Source organism: Vombatus ursinus, unplaced genomic scaffold (assembly GCF_900497805.2).
Source record: "Vombatus ursinus unplaced genomic scaffold, bare-nosed wombat genome assembly UNPS02014818.1, whole genome shotgun sequence".
Taxonomy (NCBI): Eukaryota; Metazoa; Chordata; class Mammalia; order Diprotodontia; family Vombatidae; genus Vombatus; species Vombatus ursinus.
This window is the reverse complement of record NW_020954596.1, coordinates 7857585-7868139: the sequence shown is the minus strand read 5'-3', so window position 1 is coordinate 7868139 and position 10555 is coordinate 7857585.

Genomic DNA, 10555 nt, shown 5'->3' with positions numbered 1-10555 from the left:
AGTTGGGGGGGAGGGGTCGTGGGTCCAACTGAGGAACTGCAGGGCCATAGTGCCGGAATTGGAATGCACTTTAGAGAAGACAGTGTTGGCTTTTGAAAGGACCTAAGAATATAGAATGTCAGAACTGGGTTGAGCCCCTTCTCATTTTTTCTGATGAGGAAACTAAGCCCAGAGGAATGGGACTTCTTCAGCAACTCACCGGCAACTAATGAAATGGGAGAACCATAAATGAAACCCAGGACTCTTGACTCCCCATTGAATGGTGGCCAGTGGAGAGGAATTTGAGGGAAAAAGGAGGTCTCCCAAACAGGCCTAAGTGCCGAGCCTATGGTATAGTCTAAGGTGGTCTGCCTCCCTGGAAAGAGCCCTGCCTTGGAATCAGGAGAGCTGGGCCCCCTGTCCATAACAGAATGTGCTTGGTTTTGTGCAGTTGACTTCCCCTCTTGGGGCCTCAGTTTCCTCACCTATAAAATCAAAGCATTGGGGCAGCTAGGTGGCGAAGTGGATAGAGCACCAGCCCTGGATTCAGGAGGACCTGAGTTCAAATCCAGCCTCAGACACATAACACTTACTAGCTGTGTGACCCTGGGCGAGTCACTTAACCCCATTGCCTAGCCCCCCCCCAAAAAGTCAAATCTTTAGATGATTTCTTAGGTAGCTTAAGGTGCTAGGATTCAGTGTTATGACCCCAGCCTTGGGGAGGGAGCATCTACCCTACCTCTATTTGTGGCTTAACACGATGCCCATTTCAGGGTTTCTGAACCTGGAAGATTAGGAGAGGGGTCAGAGAGAGAGCAATTTAAAATAATTATAGGGTTGGAAAATTGGGCACGATTGGCAGGGGCTGGAAGGGGGTGGAAAGAACCCTGGAGAAGACCTGAGGCTAAATCCCAGCTCTGCCTCTTGCCACTTATGTGACCTTGGAAGAATTACTTCCTTGGATCTCAGTTTCCTCATCAGTAAAATGAAGCAGTTGGAATGAATGACCTTTAAGATCCCTTTCCAGCTCTAAAGCTACCAGCTTATGCTTGAAAGAACAGCAAAAATTCAAAGGATTGGAGCTTCATTCATTCAACTCTTGGGATGATTTAGACCGGGTTTGGGCTAAAATTTCATTTTTATTATATAGGGGAGGAAGGAAGCATCTGTGAGCAACTTATACCTTTTTAAGTATAGACATTTCAGGAGCACCCTTTTGTGTGAATCAAGTTGCAGGTGGTTCTTATGGGCTCATTAAGGCAGCTCACATTAGGAACTAAACTAGGCATTTCTTAACCAAGTTTGAGATACTAGATATCCAAGTGATAAAACTTATCTAAAAGTGGGCCTTTCATTCTTTCAGAAAACATTTAGCAAATGCCTATTCTGTGCAGTCGTGCACATAATTAAGGGCTATGCAAATTTAACAAACACTGAGTTGGCTTCTGTGTGAGATGCAAAATTTAGCTAATAATAGCTAGCGTTTATAGAGTGTTTTAAGGTTTGCTCAGTGCTTTACATGTATTAACTCATTCCAGTCCTTAGAACAACCCTGAGGTAGGTGCTACTATCACCCCCATTCTACAGATGAGGAAACTGAGTCTGAAAACAGTTAAGGGATTTGTCCAGGGTCACACAGCTAGGTAAATATGTGAAGTAGATGAACTCGGGTCTAAAAGACTCCAAATCCAGAACCACTTACTTGCCTTTATGAGGCATCCATGCCCTCGTAGAACTCATGGCAGATCCTAACCCTGCCACTTACTAGTTGTGTGCCCTTAGGTGGATAACTTAAGTCTCTCTGTGCCTCTGAGTTTTCATCTCTAAACAAGAATGTTGGATTCTGAGGTCCATTCCATTTCTAAGTCTGTGAACCTAGCAGCAGAACTAAGATGTATTGATAACTTTGACATAGTAATACAAAACTGCATTAAAGAGGGGTAAAATATTAGGTGAAGGTGGTTTTTTGGGGGGGGAGGGTCACAGAAGTGGTAAGTGTCTAGGCGAGGTTTCCTGGGGGAAATAATAATAAAAGCTAACATTTATACAGCACTATAAGGATTGTCAAATGCTTTACATATATTCTTATTTGACTCATAACTCATGAGATTGGTGTTATTATTATTCTCGTTTTACAAATGAGGAAACTGAGGCAGAGGGTGTGACTTGCCTGGGGTCAGTAAATGTCTGAGGTAGGAGTCAAACCCTGGTCTTCCCAGGGGAAGACCTGGTCCACTGCTCTGTCCACTAAGCCAAGTGGCCCTTTTCTGGTAGCATTAAAATGGGTGAAGATTGAAGGAGAAAGCCTTCCAGGCTTAAGGAATATCATAAGCAGCAGAATCATAATCACAGGAAAGTGTGGGAGAAATATGGTAGATAATGTGAGATAGAAAAGGTCAGGTACCGTAGTAAGAAGAATGCAGGCCTTGGGAGGCAGGAGAAAGGCTCAAATTCTACTATGACCTTGGACAAATCTCTTTATCTCTCTCCAAGCCTCAATTTTCTCAGCTGTAAAATGGATATCATAATACTTGCATTATCTATCCAGTAGGATTATAGTAAGAAAAGTGCTTTGTAAATCTTAAACATTCAAATCCCACTGCCTATACCACATGTGGATCAACTGGCCAAGCTTGATGTCATCTTGATAGGAATGACCAAGAATGAGATTTTGCTGGTAGTTTAATAATTCTATTTTTGTAGCTAAAGCATAATTATTTATCTAATCTCTACCAAATTTTTTTAAGTTACACAATTTAGAGGAAAATGTGAAGAAATAAGAGATACCTAGGTACAGTGTGCTACCTACCCTTCAAGCGACTCCTTTTCTTTGAATCTGGAAGACCACTCTGACCTCTACACACTTAAAGGCAGCATGATATGATGGAAGGAGTGTTTTGTAAACATAATTAAGTACTATAGAAATAACAGCTATTATTAAATCACTACATAATTATGAATTGTTATTAGGGTAGACATTCCAGCTGTACCACTTCCTAGCATCCTGACTCTAGGAAAAGTAACCTGCCTTCTCTTTAATCAAATGAGATTACATGTGAAAAGCACTTTACTAACCTTAAAGTGGCTACATAAATGGTATTAGTTATCTTTGCCTCAGTTTTCTCATCTGTAAAATGGTGATAATAGTCACACTGTCAACCTCAAACAGCTACTGTGCAGTAAAGGATTTTGGAAATCTTAAAGGGTTATAGAAACATAATTTGTTATTGAGGTGTCTTGCCTTTGTGAAGAAAATTTAGGAAAGAGTATTCAATTCAGTGCCCAGTATAGGACCTTGCTCATAGTAGACATTCAGTAAATGTTGGTTGAATTACAGCAATTCTTCCTCCATACTCTCACCTGGGAAGTCACATCAGGCCTTTATCTCTTCTTGTAGGCACTATCACAAATTTCTTAATGGATATCTTTGTTTCCATTCTCTCCCCTCTCTGATCCATCCTAGAAACTGCCTATGCCCAGGTCTTACCACATCATTTTCCTGTTGGAAAACTTTTGCCAGTAGGATAAAACTGTAGATTCCTCTGCCTGGCATGGAAGGCCCTTGTCAAACTGGTTCCATCCAACTTTTACAGCCTTGTTTCATACACTTCCCCTGCACATACCACTTTCCAATCAGGAAACTTGAACCCTGAAAGTGTTTTCTCTTTCCTTTGCCCCTTGTATCATACTTATACACATATCATACTTGTTAGTAGGAAGTGTTAGACTGTAAGCTCCCTGAGGGCAGTTTTTTTTTTTTTAAGCTTTATATGCCCAGACCAGAGCACGGAACATAGTAGCTGCTTAATATGTTATATTGAACTGAATATGGGTTGTCTCTGGCTACCATTAAATAATGAAAAAAAAAAAGTGGGAGGCAATACTTTTAAACTATCAGCCATTTGGATCTTAATGTAAATAAGTTTATAAGCATTTCCAAATGTGACCCCTCCCTGAGAGCAGTTTCATAAATGGAAGGAGGGAAGGAGTTAGGCCTGGGCTTCTAGTGGGTAGCTGGGGAGAGGATGGAGAAGGGCATGAAAAGTGTCTGTGTTCCCTGAGGCCAAACCCTCCATCACACACACACACACACACACACACACACACACACACACACACACTCACACACACTCGCACACTCTCTCTCCCTCCCTTCCTCCCCCCCTCCCCCCTCCCTCCCTCCTCCCCCTCCCCCCCCCAGATTGGATGATCCCTCTTTGCACGTACCTGGGGGGGGGGGGAGTTGGACCAGATCCCCTCTGTGATCCTTGAGATTCTTCAACAACAAACTACATACAAACACCACAACGTGTTTGGTTCACACATATTGAACACAATCACATACACATACACACGCACAGCTCATGAGAAATCATCCCCTATTAGTCTACATAATGGCCATGGGAAGGTCGATGCCCCAAAGGTGGGAGATAATCACAGAACTTAGCCTGAAAAATACTGTGGTGTGAGCCACCACCCTGCCGAGGACCCTACCCCGAGCCCTGGAATGCTGCCTTACCCTGTTTCTTCCCTGTCTTATTCTCCTCCTCTCAGCCTCCATAAGGGCAAAGTCTGGGTCTGCTCTAACCTGTGGATATCCCAATGGTACGGAACACTAAGCTCTGCAAACAGTAGTTGTTTGATGAATACTGGCAAGAGTGGTGTTTTCTCCACTTCCCTTCATGGCCCCTCCCCCACAGCACTATCCCATCTCCCAGCCCTCACAGGTGCCTAAACTAGGCTTGTTGGTAAACAGGTCATAGAAGAAATTCAGGGACCACAGACATCAACAATCAGGCTTGTGAGGCAGCTTTGTGCACCACAGAGATGCCCCAGCCAGACACATCTTCTGCGCCATCTTAGATGTGAGTCAGCAGACGTGGTCTAGCCGAGGCACACCAGCCGGCTCCAGTCAGCACAGGTCAGCTCAGGTCTGGTCAGCGTTCCTGCCAGCATGCCATTACTCTTGCACTGGAAGCAGCATTTCTGTCTGGGATGGAGGAAGGGAAAACATAAGAACGTCAGCCCAGGAAGGTGTCTGGAGTCTTCCTTGCATTTTCATTTTTTCCCCTGTCACTCTGCTCCTTTCCTTTCTCTCTGCTCCCTTCCCCTCCTGTTTCTTCCTATCCTTTATCGAACGAATCACCGAGTTCTGAGCCCATGGCCGGCACTGGGCCAGGCATAGGCAAAGGAGAGATAGACCCAGATAGAGTCAATGGATAAAGACCTGGAAGGGACTTTAAAGGTCAACTAGCCCAACTCCTTCACATCACACATAAGGAAACAGGCATCAGAGTACAATGCAAAGTGTACTGAGAGGATCCAAGTTCAAATCCCATCTCTGCCACTGACTACTGGTGACCTTAAGCAAGGCAGTTCATCTCTGAGCTTCAGCCTTCTCCCCTGTAAAGTGAAAGCTTTTGACAAGATGAGCTCTAAGGGCCCTTCTAGCTCTGTCTGAGATCCTGCCAAGAGAGGCGAAGGGGCTTGCCTGAGATCTAGCAGGTAGTAAGTGGAAGACGCAAGTCTCACAGCTCACTGTCCACTGCACCTCGGTTTCTTCTCAAGGACTTAGTTCTGACCTTGAGGAGTCTAGGATCCTCTTTCTGTCCCTGTCTCTGTCTGTCTCTCTATCTCTGTCTCTGTCTCTCTCTGTCTCTATCTCTGTCTCTGTCTTTCTCTCTGCTAAGACATTCCATGTTCTAAGGTCCCTCCTACCTCTGACATTCCATGTTCTAAGGCTCTCCCAGCTCTAAGTCTGTGGTTATATAATTGAGAAGAAAAGATCCATGCACTGTAATATAGAATCTGGTGCCAAAATAGTGATACAGTCAGCATCATAGGAAATTAGAGAGTGGTGTGGGCCATAGGAAGTCAGAGACAACTTCCTCAAGGAGGTAACATTTGTGATGGGCCTGGAAGGAGAAGTAAGTGGGAAGGCATACGAGGGGATTCCAGGCAAAGCGAAGAGCCCAGCCCACCCCCCAGGCCTGGGAGCTTCCTTTATGGGTATTGCTCAACCCAGAGACTGTCACCTGGAGTACCCATAGCATGGCCTCCTGAGATGATGTGTCTGACCCTGTTGCCATAGGGTTTAAAAAAAAAAAGGCAAAGAGCAGCATATTGCATGCTTCTGAATCATCACGGAGTCAGGAAGATTCAAACCTTAAAACCCTAGAGGTTACAATTTAGACTTTGAGGAAAACAGCTGCCATATAGTGGGGAAAAATATTAGGCCGGGAGTCAGAAGCCCTGGGTTTGAGTAGCAAAAGGAACTCTCATTTATATAGGGCTTTAAGAATCATATAGCATTTTTCCACCTAAAAACCTATGAGGTAAGTTTTATAGGATTATCATCTTCATTTTGTAGTCAAAGAAACTGAAGGTCAGAGAGAAAATGACATGCCCAGGGTCACGGTCCATCAGAGCCAAGATTCAAGTATAGGGCTCTGGTAATTCCATTCTTCCCACTACAGCATTAACACCTGCCTCCCCCAGTGTCTCTCAGTTTAAAGATAAGGCACCCCAGAGGAGCATAGACACTCGCACACACATGCTTGAGTTAGGATTGGGCCAACCACCAGACAGGGTAGAGCTCCTCAGGGAGACAGGCCTTCCAGGAGCAGCCTTGTTTTACCGGCTCACAGAACTATTTCTGTAAAATAAATCACCAGCAAGGCTGTGAACCACAAATAAGGTGAAGATGCCTCTCATCCCCAGCACTGAAAGATACCCTGCTGCTACTTTATATAATCTTTAAGAGCTCCTGACCAGCAAGGCAGTGATTGTTCTGTGGGCAGAGCTCTCACTGTGCTTTGTGGGACCTAAGTTACATTAAGCCACATTTTTTGTGCTTAGCACAGTGCCTGACACATAGTAGGTACTTAAGAAATACTTATTGAATGAATGAATGTATCATTGTCAGCTTTGACAGGACTCCCAGCTGCTGACAACCTTATCCTAACACGCCCAAGAAGGTTATCAATAAAATTCCTTTTTTGTACAGTTCACTGGTTTCCTCTCCATTAGCCCCCTGGAACCTATCTAATCATCTAGAGAAGAGCAGTGTGATACTAATACCATTCTGGTGCTGTCATGGGATAAAGTCAGGAAATAATAATAATAGCCAGCATTTCCATATAACTTTAAAACTTCATGATTTGCAGAATGCTTTACAAATATTAACTCATTTTCTCCTCATAACAACTCTGGGAGGTAGGTGCTTTTATGATCATTTTACAGATAAGGAAACTGAGGCAGACAAGTTCAGTGGCTTGTCCAGGGCCACATAGTCAGAAAGTGTCTGAGGTCAGATTTGAACTAAAGTCTTCCTGACTCCAGGCCCTGCACTGTATCCACTGTACTATTTACTTACAATGCCACAGTGTCCGAAAGAAGTAAAAGTTATCCAAAGACCAGTGGTGGGGCACATTGAGTAGGAGGATGGCCTCAACAAATGAATATACACCAAAAGTGACATGAAGGTTATCATCAGAGAGATGTGTAACTTGAACAGAAAGTGGTCCAGATCATGGGATAACTGAGAGCCTGGGTGTCAAGAGATCTAGAAGTCACCTAGCATTTTGGGCACATCCCTGTGGAGCATTTATAAAAGGACATGGTTGAGAATTGTACAAGATCTGGCAGCTGGCCTCAGACACAACCTGTGTGTCAGGGCGAGGCCCTCTGCCTCAGTTTCCCCAGCTGGAAAAAGGGAAAAACAGGGATCTCCCAGGATTGTTGTGAGGATCAAATGAGATAATATCTGTAAATGGCACATTTTCCTAGCACATAGTAGGCACTATATAATTGCTAGCTCTTATCATTATTAAGATAAGAAGGTGCGGGTGGGTTATAAGCTCTGTGTTTTGGAAGCAGTGTCTACATCAGTACTCACTGAAGGAACAAAGTATAAATGAATGAATGAATAAAAGACAAATAAAGACCAGATGAAAGGAGCGATGTATGAAAGAGTGTCTTTAAAACAATGTGAACAGCACTGTTGATGGGAGGAGGGGGAAAATTGAGCTCCTGGCCCATTCTTTGAGCCCTCTGGACCCCATTATCAAATACTCAATGTCTAACCACTTGTAAAACTACCCATACTACCAGTCAGCTTATCCATCACTGGTGTAGACATCATAGACAGGCCAATATTTCTCGTTCAAGGGGAGGATGGAGGCAGGAGCTAAAACAGCTTCTGTTGCCGAAGGCAGGTACTCTGGCTGTGGGAAATCATCCCTCAAAGCAAAGAACTATAGACTATCGAAGCAGAAACGGCCTTAGGATCTAATAAAAGATCTAGACCAGACTTCAGAACATATAATAGGATGTCTGAGCTGAAACAGGAAGCATAGAATCTTACAACTGGAAGAATTTTAGAACAAAATGTCAGAGCTGGAAGGAATCTTAGAACATGAAACAACAGAGTGGACTTTAGAATAAGGAATAGAGACTGACCTAGAAGGGACCTTAGAACAAGGAACTTTAGAACACAAAATACCACATAGAATGTTAGAGCTGGAAGGGGCTGTTCGAGATTACCCAGGCTAAATTTCTGCCTGATGATTGCATTCCCTCTAGAGCATCCTGAGGCAGCTGAGAGGCTCTGTGCACCATTTCCTTCTGTCTCCCAGCCCAGTGCGCTTGCTCGTGTAGCCTCATGTCGTTCAAGTAAGGAATGAGATCTGTGTGAAGTAGGAGCCAACAAGGCATAAGGTTTCTTTTTTTCCCCACTCATTTTTAAACAAAATTTTAAATTAATTGGTATTAATACTTATCAATATATTTAGTAGTGTTAGTTATACTATATAATAATCTATTATTTACTGTTAATCTAACATTTTATAATTATTCTTATAAATTAATTAATATACTTGTTGTTTAGTAAATGTCATGTCCAACTCTTTGTGACCTCATTAGAGGTTTTCTTGGCAAAGATACTGGAGTGGTTTGCCATTTCCTTCAGCTCATTTTATATATCAATTATTACAATTACTCTGTATTATTAACTATAAACAAAACATAATTAACACTTTATTAGCTATAGATTATACAGTTATAATAATCTATAGCTAATAAAGTATTGACTATATTTTGTTAATAATATAATTATTTATGTATTAATTATTGATAATAAACATTGATGTATTATCCTAGATTTTTAAAAATTCTGGACCACCAAATAAAACATTCATTTCTGTATACAAAGTAGAATGGAAAAAAGTATTGCACATGAAGCTATGAATCTCTTACGTAAAGCTTGCTTTTCTTTTAAACTATATAATTAATTCAACATGTAAAGCTGTCCTTCTTGTCCATGATTCTTTGTGGCCTTTGTTGTCTTCTGTGCATTTTTAAAAATGCTTCAGTGACCTTTTCTTTCCTTTTTTTTTTTATATGACCTTATCCCTGGGTCTCATCCTTTCCATCACAAACCCCCATTGAAAAAAGAAAAACAAAGTCCTTGTAATACATAAGCATGGTCCAGCAAATCAAATTCCAACATTGGCCAAGTTCAAAAATGTAAAGCCACAAGATTGCTCTGCCAGTCTTTAAACCAGCAGGAGGACTTACCCACTTTTTAAACCTATAGACAAGAAAATAGGCCAGAAAAGTGGCTTCTGCAGAGCTCTAACTCAACATTTAGAGGGAAGATGTATACAAAAGGCCAATTTCTAAGTAACCTAAAACCACAGGCCTGCTGTACCCTAATAGTTGATCTAACAATTCTTTCCTTGCTTATATGGAACAGTCTGCAAACTACAGGCCAGTGAGCTTGACTTTGATCCTGGGAAAATTCTCAAATGGATCATATATCTGTATTAAATTTCACCTTATTCCATGGATCATTAAAGAGATGGTTAGTGAGCATCTAGAAAAGGAAACAGTGATCACAAAGAGCCAGCATGGGTTCATCAAACACAGGTCATACCAGACTAATCTCATTTCCTTTTTTGACAGGATTACTAGTCAATTGGGGAATACTGTTGACATAGTTTACTTAGATTTGAGCAAATCATTTAATAAAGTATCACAATATTATTCTTGAGGAAAAAGTAGTGAGATATGAACTAGAGTATAATATAACCAGATGGATTGGAATGAGTTAAACGGCCATAGCATAGTTGTTAATGGTTCAATGACACCATGGCAGGCAGTCTTCAGTGAGGTGCACCAGGTTTCTATGCTCCCTCCTATGTTGGTGGCAATTTTTATCAGTAGCTTAGATAAAGGCAGAGATGGTATGCTCATCAAATCTGCAAATGACATAAAGGAACTAGACTTGTAAGAGGAGATGCTCCAGTGAGACTTCAGCACACACAGGTCTACAGGGATTCAAAGAATTGACACGTAACAGAAGAAGCTGTTAAGTGCAAAATAGACATTGCCCATCCTAGAGAACATTGGAAGCATAAAACTTTAATTGAATATGAAGAGATCAAAAAGATAATCATTTGGGATTCATAGTTTTGTACTCAGCCACATAAGATTGCCAAAGGAGTATGGGGGCAGAAAGACTGAATTAAAACTAATCACCCTAAGGCATCATGGAATGGCTTACAGAATGAAAATG